This window comes from Elephas maximus, chromosome 7, assembly GCF_024166365.1.
Source record: "Elephas maximus indicus isolate mEleMax1 chromosome 7, mEleMax1 primary haplotype, whole genome shotgun sequence".
NCBI classification, from domain to species: domain Eukaryota; kingdom Metazoa; phylum Chordata; class Mammalia; order Proboscidea; family Elephantidae; genus Elephas; species Elephas maximus.
This window is the reverse complement of record NC_064825.1, coordinates 44,654,090-44,669,184: the sequence shown is the minus strand read 5'-3', so window position 1 is coordinate 44,669,184 and position 15,095 is coordinate 44,654,090. Positions and strand designations below refer to the sequence as shown.

At 43.1% G+C, this 15,095-nt stretch overlaps 1 protein-coding gene across 5 annotated transcripts in view; it reads right to left on the bottom strand.

Moving 5' to 3' along the window:
- Positions 1–15,095, bottom strand: part of PAK1 (p21 (RAC1) activated kinase 1) — a 361,730-nt gene that overhangs the window by 286,460 nt on the left and 60,175 nt on the right. For 3 of the 5 annotated variants that reach the window (XM_049889731.1, XM_049889734.1, XM_049889730.1), the window contains exon 1: positions 4,047–4,224. The exons of the other annotated variants lie outside the window; for them this stretch is intronic. The gene's annotated coding sequence lies outside the window, so the exon portion shown is untranslated. Of the gene's footprint in view, positions 1–4,046; positions 4,225–15,095 lie in introns of those variants that run through there. 5 annotated transcript variants of the gene reach the window in all.

Genomic DNA, 15,095 nt, shown 5'->3' with positions numbered 1-15,095 from the left:
AAGGCAGCCTTAATAGCCTACTAGTCAGGGAAGAGTTTCTTGAGAAGGTGACATCAGAGTTTATTTTTGTCGAATAACAATAATGATAGTTACTAAATGCCTACTATATAATTTTAATCCTTATAAAAACCCTTCAAGGTAGTTATAAATATCTTCCATTTTATATGAAGCTTAGAGTGATTAGCAACCAGGTTGCTAGTAAGTGGCAAAACCAGGATTTGAACCAAGGTGAGTCAACTTTTAAACTCCCCCTTCTATTTCTTTGCTACACCACAGGGTTCCACTAAAAATAGTCTCTCTTAGCTTCTGTTGCTGTTATCGCTAGGTGCCATCAAGTAGACTGTGATTCACAGCAACCTCATGGGATAGAGCAGAACTGCCCCATGGGGTTTTCTAGGCAGTAATCTCTATAGAAGCAGGTCACCAGATCTTTCTCCCAAGAAGGCGCTGGGTGGGTTTCAAACCCCCAACCTTTCCATTAGCAGCTGAGTGCTTAACTGTTGCACCACCAGGGCTCCTTTCGTATCTTACCGCAGCCAACTACTATCTATGTGATCTTAAATAACTACATCTTTCAACCTCAGTTCTGAGCATGGGGCTCAATCACCAGTCCATAAAGCCTTCTCTATCTAGTCTATTCCTTTTCCTCTATTCCTTAAAGATTGAGGCTCAGTTTTAAACTAAGCAGTCAGCAACCGCAGGCATTTCTTTCAGGCTTTAGCATCTGAGCCTTTTTCAAGGCCTGAAAATGCATTCAGGAACAACCATAACAATATTGCAAAGTGCTTTACAGTTTATAAAGTATTCTCATACTCATTATTCCATTTGATCCTCACCAACCCTATGAGATGTTAAGTCCTCATTTTACTGAGGCCAATGGAAGTAAAATGCCTAGCTTAGCTCCATCTGGTTTCTGGATGCTACAGTCCACCATAAATTGAATTTAAGAAAATGGAGGGGGGAGGAAAGGGAGGACGAGATCAAATGACTCATAAAGGCAGCTCAACACCAAGCCACCCAAGTGGCCTGGGGCCAGATGTTAACAGAGACCAGGTGTGTTTCCCTTTCAAGGTAATGTGTGTTTGACCATTGCATAGCGACCTATTATGTGTAACTTTTCTTTTTTCTACCCAGCAGCACCTAGAGTTCAGCCCAAAAGACCCAAAACCAACCCCGTGGCCGTCGAGTAGATTCCAACTCATAAGGACCCTATAGGACAGAGTTAGAGCTGCCCCATATAATTTCCAAGGAGCAGCTGGTGGATTCCAACTGCTGATCTTTTGGTTAGTAGCCATAGCTCTTAACCACTGCACCACCAGGGCTCCTCCAGCCCAAAAGGTAGGCAAAAAGCGGAATGTAAGAAAACTCTTAAACTGGATGAACGGACACGGGGAACCCGGGTATAGTGGTAAAGGAAGAGAGCACCAACACATTGCGGGGATTGCGACCAACGTCAAAAAAATTTGTGTGTGCAAATTTTTGAATGAGAAACTAATCTGCACTGTAAACAAAGCACCATAAAATTAACAAAGGAAAAAGAAAACTCTTTGTATACTATCTGTACACATGGGGTTACGAGATAAAATGATACAGAGAACAGGCATCACCTTTAAAGAAGATTTGAGTTTATGTTCTAGCTCTGCATCTGACTTGCTGAGTCAAAAGTTCCCTCCTCTGCACCACCACAGCCCCTTGTGCTTGCCTCTAGATACTTACCATATGAGGTCACAGGTACCCACACTCTTTGACCTGCACTGGATGGAGGGCAGTCACTGAGTTCAACTTCCACTTTTGTATCCCCAGCACCTGATACCATAACTAACACAGATGGTTCAGAGAACATCTGATGATGAATGGATGCCTTATTCAAAGCTTTTTATATAGATATACATTTCATATTCTGGCCTAGATGGTGAGCACCAGAAAACAGCAACATTGTCACTCTCATCTCTGCTGCCTCTCTCACTCACCCACTTTGGGGACACTACTCAAGAAAATTTTGCTGAGTAGAAATAAACCAGTCCAAAAAGCAAGTCTGCATAGGGGAAGAGAATTAACCTATATGGTCCCTTTCCCAGACTATAGTCCTTCCCTTGCCACCCCCTCCCCACCCACCCCTACGCCCAAATAATCCCTATCTTACCCAGTCACCCTCTTCTTCAAAAGGCCACTGTTCTTCTCCCCCAGAAGAACCTAATCCCTCCTAGGTTCCCACAGGGTTTTCCCCTCTTCTTTCCTGGGCTCATGGGTCAACTTCATTTCTTCAGCAATGTCTCAGAGCTGCCAAAGAGTGTTTGGTCCTCCCCCAGTCACTCATCTCACTAAAGGGAGTTTGAGCCTCTGCCCAGCCCTACTGGACACACTTGCTCTCCTCCAACTCTAGACCTCAAGCCTCTGACTTCCCATTTAATTTACTCCCTACAGCCCACCTGCTGGAAACTCTGGTGGTGTAGTAGTTAAGTCCTGTGGCTGCTAACCAAGAGGTCAGCAGTTCGAATCCACCAGGCGCTCCTTGGAAACTCTATGGGGCAGTTCTACTCCGTCCTATAGGGTCGCTATGAGTCGGAATTGACTCGACAGCAGCAGGTTTGGGTTTTGGCCCACTTGCTGGACCCCCAGGGAAAGAGGTTGGGGGACAAATCCAAAAGGAAGGATTACTGGCACTGGGAGAAGACAGAATTTGGAGGAGAAATCTCATAGCAAGGGAGTTAGGTAGGAAACAGAGCATGCTGAGATCTCACAAAACACCACAGCAAAAGGTCCCTACAAACCAGTAACCTACTAATAATGAAAAAGTTTAACCAGAAATTGTAAGAGGGAAAGAGAAGCCTAACCAAGAATGAAGGACTTAAGAGAGGGAAGGAAAAACTGGCTATGAAGAAGAGATAAGAAAGGCAAAGCGTGAAGGGACCAGGAAAAAGGGAGGAAGCTGGGGTGGGAGAATAGGTGGGTAGGAAGAAGGGCAGGAAAAGATCAGGAGGAGGAAGCTGAAAGAGAAGTGGGGAGAGCTAAAAGAGGCAGGACCAAGGAAAAACCAGGGGGAGGAGGAAAGTTCAAAATAATCTAGGTAGGTTAGTAGAAGGCCTGACATGTGTTTCTTGGTCCCAGATAATTAAGAAGGAAGAAATTACAGTGATTAAGTCATTATACAGCCCCAAGGCTTGTCATTAACTTAGCAGGGAAAGGAAGGGGCTTCACACAAGACAACATAGTTTAAAGCAGCTTTATACACAATACTGAAATGGGCAGCTCAGAAAAAAAACCATTAGCATACCTTGACCTGCTTCTTCACAACCCCACCTCCCTATATCCAAATATCAGCATTCTCAGCCTCTGCCTTGCCCATGAAGTCACTGGGTCCTGGGCAAACCAGCAAGATGCATTCAAAAAGCTAGCTGGAAGAGATAACGCCAAGATCTGCTTCCCAATTTCGCCTCTGTCTCCTACAGTGTAAGGGCACGTTCCCAAGACTCATTCCAGGGCTTTCGCCTGCTCATCTTTCCAAGACACTTTGACAGCCTGGGAAAGCCAGAGTTACAAGCAGGATATCAAGTCTTTCATTGCAGAAATAAAGAAACTGAGGCCCAAAAAGGCTGTCTGAACCAGTACCAGCCCCCCCCCCCCCCCGCCAGGTCTCCCATTTCCCAGTTCACTTATCAGTCACGTAGAACATCCCCCCTTCCCCCGCTCAGGACCCAGAGAAAAGCTCCACGGTCCCAGCAGGCGAGAAGCTAAGCGAAGGCAGAGGTGAGCATCACCCAGGCCACCACGCAAAGGGTACTAGCAGACGAGCGCGGGCTCCCGCAGCAGAGCAGTTCCCCAAAAGCGCAGCTTCCCCTTCACACCCCGGCGAGAGCTCTGATGCCAGTGTAGGCCTAACCCTGGGTGGGATCATCAGAGGGTTCCACCCTCTGCCCCTTCTCTCATTTAGGGCCTCTTAAAAGAAAGGGAACGAAAGGAGGCTTAAAATTCCGGTCTCCCCGGAAGCTGGCGGAGACCCCCAGCGCAAGCCTAGCTGGGCACGCCCCAGGCAGGGCCGGCATTACCTGGTGGGGGGCGCCGACCCCGGCATCCCTGGCGACCTCTTTCGTCGCAGACCCGCAGCTCTCCCGGCCAGCACGACCGCGCAACAGCCAGTCTCCCCGGCTCCGCTCCTCGGCTGGGCCAGGCTCTGGGCAGCTGGACCGCCCCAGCTCCCGCGGTGCAGCACGCTCGCGCCCTCGCAGGGCGGCAGCAAAGGCGAAGCAGAAGGGGCGGAGAAAGAAGGCAGAGAAGGAGGCGGGAGGAAGTACCTTCCCAATCAGCTATTCTCCACCACCCGGTCTCCCAAATCAAACCAAATCAAACCACTGCCGTCGAATCGATTCCGACTCCAGCAGGAGGTAATTTCCCGCCGGAACCGGGCTTTCCAGGTTCTGTCAGAGTCCTGGGCGCGCCCCAGAGTCAAGGAAGAGAACCAGAGCTTCTCTGCGCCTCAGTTTCTGCAGCTGGCTCTGGCTCTGCACGAAGCCCTCTTCCAGGTCTTCTGAAGTCAGATGTCCTACAATTCCATCAGATTGGGCTGCAGTAAAAGCGGTTCCGCACCCCCCACACACACATCCCACACCCCCAAAACGTGTCAGGTCTAATTCTAATGCCCCAGGGAAAACACTGGGTGGGCCCTTATGGCTGTTTCAAAGCAAAGCAAGCTCAGCAGCAGCAGCTACCGTTTAAGTGCTAATTGTATACCAGGGGCTTTACAAATATTAGTCTGTCTCTCATCAGCCTTGTGAAGTGGGGACTACACCAGTTCACACACAACAAAACTGAGGCCTGGGGAGAATGTGGTTTCATATGGTATTTCTTAAGCACCTATTGTGTCTCAGGCACTGTAAGGAGCCCTGAGCTGAACAACACCAAATTGCAGGCACAACACATTCCAAATGCTCCCCGTTGTTGTTTATTGTCATCTAGTTGATTCGTGGAAACCCTGGTGGCGTAGTGGTTAAGTGCTACGGCTGCTAACCAAAGGGTCAGCAGTTCGAATCCGCCAGGCGCTCCTTGGGAACTCTATGGGGCAGTTCTACTCTGTCCTATAGGGTCTCTATGAGTCGGAATTGACTCGACAGCACTGGGTTTGGTTTTTGGTTTGGTTTAGTTGATTCGTAAGGTCGCTATCAGTAAAAAAAACTTGACAGCAACTGGTTTGTTTTTTTGTTTGTTTTTTAGTGGATTCAGACTCATGGCAACCCCAAATGTGCAGAGTACAACTGCACTCCATAGGGTTTTCAAGGTTGTGACCTTCTGGACGCTGATTGCCAGGCCTGTCTTCCAACATGCCTCTGGATGGGTTCGAACCACCAACCTTTCAGTTAGTAGTCCAGTGCTTAAACACTTGTGCCACCAAAAAACCAAACCTGTTACCATCGAGTCGATTCCCACACATAGTGACCCTAAAGCACAGAGTAGAACTACCCCAAAGGGTTTCCAAGGAGTCCCTGGTGGATTCAAACTGCCAAACTTTTGGTTAGCAGCGTAGCTCTTGACCAGTACACCACCAGGGTTTCCTTTTGCCACCAAGGGACTCCTCAAGTGCTCCCTGTTGTTATCATGTCCCGTCAAGTAGTTTCCAACTCATAGTGACCTTATAGGACAGAGTAGAACAGCCCCCATAGGGTTTTCAAGGAGCGACTAGCTGGTGGACTTGAACTGCTGACCTTTCAGTTAGCAGCCAAGCTCTTAAGCATTGTCCCACCAGGGCTCCAAATGGTCGCTAGGAGGTAGTATTACCTCACCGCCCCTTCAGAGAGACTGCAGGAGTCAGATTATGCAGGATCTCTTCCAGGTCACAAATAGGAGTTTGGATTTTTTTATACATACGATGGGAAGTCTTTGGAAGATTTAGTAAAGCAAAATGAGAAGATCTAATTTGTTTTTAAAAGCTCACTGACTGCTGAATGAAGAATGGAGAGTGAAGGGAAGATGGAAACAAGAAACAAGTTAGTAGATTCTTTCAGAGTTCCAGGCAAAAGATGATGGTAATGATTTGGACTAACATATTGGAAGAATAGATGAAAAGAAACAATTATGTAATAAAAATACAGTTTGCAAGGAGAAGCTGCACAACTTGGTGATGGGTGAGAGAAGGCAGTGACTTCTCCAAGACTACACAGCTGGTAAATGGCTGAGTCATCTGAACCCTGGTTTGACTCTAAGCCTACACTTTAGTTCTCTCTGCCTTGGTGTTAGTCTTCTCCATATCAACTACCACTGACACAGACATAAAATTACTGTTAAATTGCTATAAAAGTTTTCTAAACACTTTCAATTTCTATGCTTACCACACAGCAGACTGGAAAAAGTTCAGACCCTACTTTGAGTAGCGCTAGTCTGAGGAACCCTCCACTAAACTCAGTCCTATTTGCAATGACCTTCTTACTACCTGGTTCCCTGAGAAGACATGATAGTGTAAGTGAAGTCTGTGGGAATAATCATTGCCTTTTTTTTTTTTTTTTTAATTGTACTTACTATTTCCGATAATTCAGTCTACAGCTGCATTACCTTTTTAGCCACTGAAATACCTTTGGCTGACATTGAGCTTAGGCAGCTAAAACCACCAGTCTCTTTTTCATAAGAACAGCATCATTCTAGGTCTCCTCCAGTCTTCCCATATGTCCTCATTTCTTTGCAATTTAAAATGCACGACTTCACTGTCATTCAATTTTATATTGTTGGCTTCAGCCCATACTTTCAAGCTCTCTCTCTGCTATCTAGCATATTAGTTTCCTTTGGAGCCTTTGTTACCTTCAAATCTATCATGTATGCCATCTCTTCAAACATTTATCAAACATCTACCATGTGCCCTTGCCTGTGCTAGGTTTTCAAGATTAAAGGATTAAAGATGACCTAGAAATGGCCTGGAATCCCTGGGTGGTACAGTTAATGCACATGGCTGCTAACCCAAAGGTTATAGGTTCAATTCCACCCAGAGGCACCTTGGAAGAAAGGCCTGGTGATTTACTTCCCAAAAATCTGCCATTAAAAACACTACGGAGAAAGTCTATTGAGGAGGAGCCAAGATGGAGGAATAGACAGACACCTCTGGCGAGCCCTCTTACAACAAAAACCAAAAAAAAAAAAAAGTGAAACAAGTATATTTATGACAACCTAGGAGCCCTGAACATCAAAGGCAAGCTTAGAAAACGAACTGAGGGGCAGGGGGAGGAAGCAACGGTTCAGAAGCAGAGAGGAGTTACCAGACCTGAAACACAGGGAGCCCTCAGGCACCATTCCTGGAGGCGGCTGCGGCAGGCTGGTACTACCGTTCAGCCACAGTTTCCTCAGGGAAAAGCAGCCAGCCACACAGCCTACTCACACCTCCAGAACCAGAGAAGAAGAGCACTCTCTGCAAAAGCTCGGTACATGCGTATATTTTATTGCCCCACCCCACCCCGCCCCCAAGCTGGCTTCAGAGGCTGTTTTCCCTGGACCTGAGGTAGGCCCTGTTGAATGCTTAGAGCCATCCTCCCAGCGTTGGAGAAGGAGTAAATTTGCAACTGGGGGAGAAGATAATTTGCCAGCTCCACTAACCAGGGGACCTCAGGACAGAAGCAGCTCCTGTACAGGCATAAACAGTCCATGGACTTTGAGCACCTTTCCCCTCTACATGGACCTGTGTGGGCCTATTTAACAATAGGCCCTTGTTGGCACACTACAACTGTTTCAGCTGTGCGGCGGAAAGGTGGGTGTTTGATGTTTGACATTGCTTTGCCTATTAAACAGGGTCCTCACCTACTCACATCAGGGTCCTAAGGACTGGTAGCTCCACTCAGGTTACCCAGTCACCTGCAACATGGGTCCAAGGATAACTGGTACCTCCCAGTCCTTACAACCAAAAATATTGAGTGTCCATGGTCCATCTACAGAAGCCACCCACCTGTATGCTGTAGGGAACAGGGACACACTTTCCTCAGAGACACGTGGGGGATGATTCTCAGCCCCCTGCCTTGTTCAGAGCATGACACTCTGCTGCAACCAGATACGGGTACCTACACCAATCACCCCTGCCCCTCTAAAACTATAGGACAGAGCCTGTATCACATACTTGATGACCAGCTACCTGGACACCTGAGCTGAATTCATACAAGAAAAGTGAATGGATTCCTAGACTGATATACCTGATAAGAGCTCTAGCCATCTGGGGACTGGATTCAGTGCTACAAAGGTGAAAATAATCAAGCTAGCTCACTCCAGCAACCCATTTGGGCATATCGAAACAAAACAAGGCAAGAAGCTATGACACGATAAGCAACCATAAAATAAACTAATACAATAACTTATAGATGGCTTGGAGGCAACAGTCAATATCAAGTCACATAAAGAAATAGACCATGATCGCCTCAACAAGCTCTCAAAACATAGAATCAAGGGATCTTCTAGTGAAAGTGCCTTCCTGGAATTACCAGAGGCAGAATACAAAAGATTAATATACAGAACCCTTCAAGACATCAGGAAGGAAAAGAGGCAATACAGAACAAGCCAAGGAACACACAGATAAAGCAATTAAAGAAATTTTAAAAATTATGCAGGAACATAATCAAAAATTTAATAAGCTGGAAAAAATCCATAGACAGCAATCAGAAATTCAGAAGATTAACAATAAAAGTGCAGAAGTGTACAACTCAATAGAAAGTGAAGGAGCAGAATTGAGCAAGTGGAAGGCAGAATTTCTGAACTTGAAGATAAAGTACTTGGCACCAATATATTTGAAGAAAAATCAGATAAAAGAATTTTAAAAAATGAAGAAAACTTAAGAATCGTGTGGGACTCTATCAAGAGAAATAGCCTTCCAGTGATTGGAGTACCAGAACAGGGAGGGATAACAGAAAATACAGAGAGAATTGTAGAAGATTTCTTGGCAAAAAACTTCCCTGATACCGTGAAAGCTGAGAAGGTATCTATCCAAGTTGCTCATCGAAAACCGCATAAGGTAGATTTTAAAAGAAAGTCACCAAGACATGTTATAATCAAACTTGCCGAAACCAAAGATAAAGAGAGAATTTTCAGAGCAGCTAGGGATAAACGAAAAGTCACCTACAAAGGAAGGTCAATAAGAATAAGCTCGGACTGCTCGGGAGAAACCATGCAGGCAAGAAGGCAATGGGATGACTTATAAAATGCAGGAAAAAAATTGCCAGCCAAGAATCTTATACCCAGCAAAACTGTCTTTCAAATACGACGGTGAAATTAGGAAATTTCCAGAAAAACAGAAGTTTAGGGAATTCGAAAAAAAAACGAAAACTACAAGAAACACTAAAGGGAGTTCTTTGGTTAGAAAATCAATAATATCAACCCAATACTAGAGCACTGGGCAGAGCAGTCAGAAGTCAACCCAGACAGAGAAATCACAAAAATAAATCAAGATAAAAATATGCTCAAAACAGGGAAACAGCGATGTTATTAAGTAAAAGAAGACAACATTAAAACAATAAAGAGGGACTAAGAAACGTAGTCACAGATCTTCCATATGGAGAGAAAAACAAGGCAATACAAAGAAATAAAAGTTAGGTTTAAATTTAGAAAAATAGGGGTAAATAATAACGTAACCACAAAGGAGACAAACTATCCTACACATCAAAATAAAATACAAGAAAAAAATAGAGACTCAGCAGAAACAAAATCAACAACAAGGAATATGAGGAAAGGACAATATATAATCTACTCAGCACATAAAATTAAGTGGGAAAAGCAACTGTCAACAACACACAAAAAAAAGATGCCAAAATGATAGCACTAAATTCATACCTATCCATAATTATGCTGAATGTAAATGAACTAAATGCACCAATAAAGAGACACAGAGTGGCAGAATGGATTAAAAACCACAATCCGTCTATATGCTGCCTACAAGACACACACCTTAGACTTAGAAACAAAAACACACTAAAACTCAAAGGATGGAAAAAAAATTTATCAAGCAAACAACAATCGAAAAAGAGCAGGGGTGGCAATATTAATTTCTGCCAAAATAGACTTTAAAGTTAAATCCATCATAAAGGATAATGAAAGACACCATATAATGATTAAAGGGACAATATACCGAAAAGATATAACCATATTAAATATTTATGCACCCAATGACAGGGCTACAAGATACATAAAACAAACTCTATCAGCATTGAAAAGTGAGACAGCTCCACAATAATAGTAGGAGACTTCAACATACCACTTTTGGTGAAGGACAGGACATCCAGAATGAAGCTCAATAAAGACACAGAAGATCTAAATGCCACAATCAACCAACGTGACCTCATAGACATATATAGAACACTCCACCCAACAGCAGCCAAGTATGCTTTCTTTTCTAGTGCACATGGAACATTCTCTAGAATAGACCACATATTAGCTCGTAAAGCAAGCCTTAGCAGAATCCAAAACATTGAAATATTACAAAGCATCTTCTCTGACCATAGGCCATAAAAGTGGAAATCAATAACAGAAAACGCAAGGAAAAGAAATCAAACACTTGGAAACTGAACAATATCCTGCTCAAAAAAGACCGGATTATAGAAGACATTAAGGATGGAATAAAGAAATTCATAGAATCCAAGGAGAATGAAGACACTTCCTATCAGAACCTTTGGGACACAGCAAAAGCAGTGTTCAGAGGTCGATTTGTATCAATAAATACACACATACAAAAAGAAGAAAGGGCCAAAATCAAAGAATTATCCCTACAACCTGATCAAATAGAAAGAGTGCAACAAAAGAAACCCTCAGGCACCAGAAGAAAACAAATAATAAAAATTAGAGCAGAACTAAATGAAATAGAAACCAGAAAACCAATTGAAAGAATTAACAAGACCAAAAGCTAGTTCTTTGAAAAAAATCAACAAAATTGATAAACCGTTGGCCAAACTGACAAAAGAAAAACAGGAGAGGAAGCAAATAACCTGAATAAGAAATGAGATGGGTGATATTACAACAGACCCAACTGAAATTAAAAGAATCATATCAGATTACTATGAGAAACTGTACTCTAACAAATTCGAAAACCTAGAAGGAAAGGATGAATTCCTAGAAACACACTACCTACCTAAACTAACACAGAGGTAGAACAACTAAATAGACCCATAACAAAAGAAGAGATTGGAAAGGTAATCAAAAAACTCTCAACAAAAAAAAGCCTGGCCAGGAGGGCTTCATTACGGAATTCTAACAAACTTTCAGAGAAGAGTTAAAACCATTACTACTAAAGGTATTTCAGAGCATAGAAAAGGACAGAATACTCTCAAACTCATTTTATGAAGCAACCATATCCCTGATACCAAAACCAGGTAAAACCAAAAAAAACCCTACTACCATCAAGTCAATTCTGACTCATGGCAACCAGGTAAAGACACCACAAAAAAAGAAAATTACAGACCTATATCCCTCCTGAACTTAGATGCAAGAATCCTCGACAAAACTGTACACAATAGAATTCAACAACATATGAAAAAAATAATTCACCATGACCAAGTGGGATTCATACCAGGTATGCAGTGATGGTTCAACATTAGAAAAACAATTAATGTAATCCATCATATAAATAAAACAAAAGGCGAGAATCACATAATTTTATCAACTGATGCAGAAAAGACATTTGACAAAGTTCAACACCCATTCAGGCTAAAAACTCTCAGCAAAATAGGAATAGAAGGAAAATTCCTCAACATAATAAGAGGCATTTATACAAACCCAATAGTCAACATCATTCTAAATGGAGACAGCCTGAAAGCATTCCTCTTGATTTGGGGAACCAGACAAGGATGCCCTTTATCACCATTCTTATTCAACATTGTGCTGGAGGTCCTAGCCAGAGCAATTAGGCTAGGTAAAGAAATAAGGGGCATCCAGATTGGCAAGGAAGAAGTAAAAGTACCTCTATTTGCAGATGACATGATCTTATACACAGAAAACCCTAAGGAATCCTCAAGAAAACTACTGAAACTAATAGAAGACTTGAGCAGAGTATCGGGATACGAGATAAACATACAAAAATCACTTGGCTTCCTCTACACTAACAAAAAGAACATCGAAGAGGAAACCACCAAATCAATACCATTTACAGTAGCCCCCAAGAAGATAAAATACTTAGGATTAAGGGACTAAATCATCCAGAGACAGGAAGAACTAGATGGTGCCCGACTACAACCGATGACTGCCCTGACAGGAAACACAACAGAGAACCCCTCAGGGAGCAGGAGAGCAGTGGGATGCAGACCCCAGATTCTCATAAGACCAGACTTAATGGTCTGACTGAGACTAGAAGGACCCCAGTGGTCATGGCCCCCAGACCTTCTGTTGGCCCAGGACAGGAACCATTCCCGAAGTCAACTCTTCAGACATGGATTGGACTGGACAATGGGTTGGAGAGGGATGCTGGTGAGGAATGAGCTTCTTGGATCAGGTGGACACTTGAGACTATGTTGGCATCTCCTGCCTGGAGGAGAGATGAGAGGGTGGAGGGGGTTAGAAGCTGGCGAAAAGGACACAAAAAGAGAGAGTGGAGGGAGAGAGCGAGCTGTCTTATTAGGAGGAGAGTAATTGGGAGTGTGTAGCAGGGTGTATATAAGTTTTTGTGTGAGAGACTGACTGGATTTGTAAGCTTTCACTTAAAGCACAATAAAAATTATTTTAAAAAATACTTAGGAAGAAGTCTTACCAGAGATGTAAAAGACTTATACAAAGAAAACTACAAAACACTTCTGCAATAAACCAAAAGAGATTTACGTAAGTGGAAAAACATACCTTGCTCATGGATAGGAAGACTTAACATTACAAAAATGTCTGTTCTACCAAAAGCAATCTATAGATTTAATGCAATTCGATTCAAATTCCAAAGACATATTTTAATGAGATGGAAAAACAAATCACCAACTTCATATAGGAGGGAAAAATGCCCCGGATAAGTAAAGCATTACTGAAAAAGAACAAAGTGGGAGGCCTTACTCTACCTGATTTTAGAACCTATTATACTGCCACAGTAGTCAAAACAGCCTGATAGTGGTACAACGATGGATACATAGACCAATGGAACAGAATTGAGAATCCAGACATAAATCCATCCACATATGAGCAGGTGATATTTGACAAAGGTCCCAAGGCAGTTAAATGGAGAAAAGACAGTCTTTTTAACAAATGGTCCTGGCATAACTGGATATCCGTCTGCAAAAAAATGAAACAAGGCCCATACCTCACACCATGCACGCAAACAAGCTCAAAATGGATCAAAGACCTAAATATAAAATCTAAAATGATAAAGATCATGGAAGAAAAAAATAGTGACAACGTTAGGAGCCCTAATACATGGCATAAACAGTATACAAAACATTACTAACAATGCAGAAGCAAAACTAGATAACGGGGAGCTCCTAAAAATCAAACACCTATGCTCATCCAAAGGCTTCACCAAAAGAGTAAACAGATTACAGACTGGGAAAAAGTTTTTAGCTGTGACATTTCTGATCAGAGCCTAATCTCTAAAGTCTACATGATACTGCAAAATCTTAACTACAAAAAGACAAATAACCAAATTTAAAAAATGGGCAAAAGATATGAACAGACATTTCACTAAAGAAGACATTCAGGTTTTAACAGATAGATGAGGAAATGCTCACGATCGTTAGCCATGAGAGAAATACAATTCAAAACTACGATGAGATTCCATGTCACTCCAACAAGGCTGGCATTAATCCAAAAAATACAAAATAATAAATGTTGGAGAGGCTGCGGAGAGACTAGAACACTTATACACTGCCAGTGGAAATGTAAAAGGGTACAACCACTTTGGAAATCGATTTGGCGCTTCCTTAAAAAGCTACAAACAGAACTACCATTCGATCCAGCAATCCCACTCCTTGGAATATATCCTAGAGAAATAAGAGCCTTTACATGAACAGATGTATGCACACCCATGTTCACTGCAGCACTGCTTACAAAAGCAAAAAGATGGAATCAACCAAGGAGCCCATCAACGGATGAATGGATAAATAAATTATGGTATACTCACACAATGGAATACTATGCATCGATAAAGACCAGTGATGATCTGTGAAATATTTCATAACATGGAGGAATCTGGAAGGCGTTATGCTAAGTGAAATTAGTCAGTTGCAAATGGACAAATGTTGTATAAGACCACTATTATAAGAACTCAAGAAATAGTTTAAACAGAGAAGAAAATATTCTCTGATGGTTACAAGAGGGGGGAGGGAGGGGGAATGGGAGACGGGTACTCACTAATTAGACAGTAGATAAGAACTACTTTAGGTGAAGGGAAAAACAACACACAATACAGAGGAGGTCAGCACAACTGGACTAAACCAAAAGCAAAGAAGTTTCCTAAATAAACTGAATACTTCGAAGGCCAGTGTAGCAGGTGCGGAGGCTTGGGGACCATGGTTTCAGGGGACATCTAAGTCAATTGGCATAATAAAATCTATTAAGAAAACATCCTGCATCCCACTTTGAAGAGTGGCATCTGAGGTCTTAAACGCTAACAAGCAGCCACCTAAGATGCATCAATTGTCTCAACCCACCTGGACCAAAGGAGGATGAAGAACACCAAGGACACAAGGTAATTACAAGCCCAAGAGACAGAAAGGGCCACATAAACCAGAGACTACAGCAGCCTGAGACCAAAAGAACTACATGGTGCCCGGCTACAACCGATGAATGCCCTGACAGGGAACACAAGAGAGAACCCCTGAGGGAGCAGGAGAGCAGTGGGATGCAGACCCCAAATTCTCTTAAAAAGACCATACTTAATGGTCTGACTGAGACTAGAAGGATCCCGGTGGTCATGGCCCCCAGACCTTCAGTTGGCCCAGGACAGGAAACATTCCCCAAGCCAACTCTTCAGACAGGGATTGGACTGGACAATGGGATAGAGAGGGATGCTGGTGAGGAGTGAGCTTCTTCGATCAGGTGGACACCTGAGACTATGTTGGCATCTCCTGCCTGGAGGAGAGATGAGAGGGGAGAGGGGGTTAGAAGCTGGTGAAATGGACACAATAAGAGAGAGCGGAGGGAGGGAGAGGGCTGTCTCATTAGCAGGAGAGCAACTGGGAGTA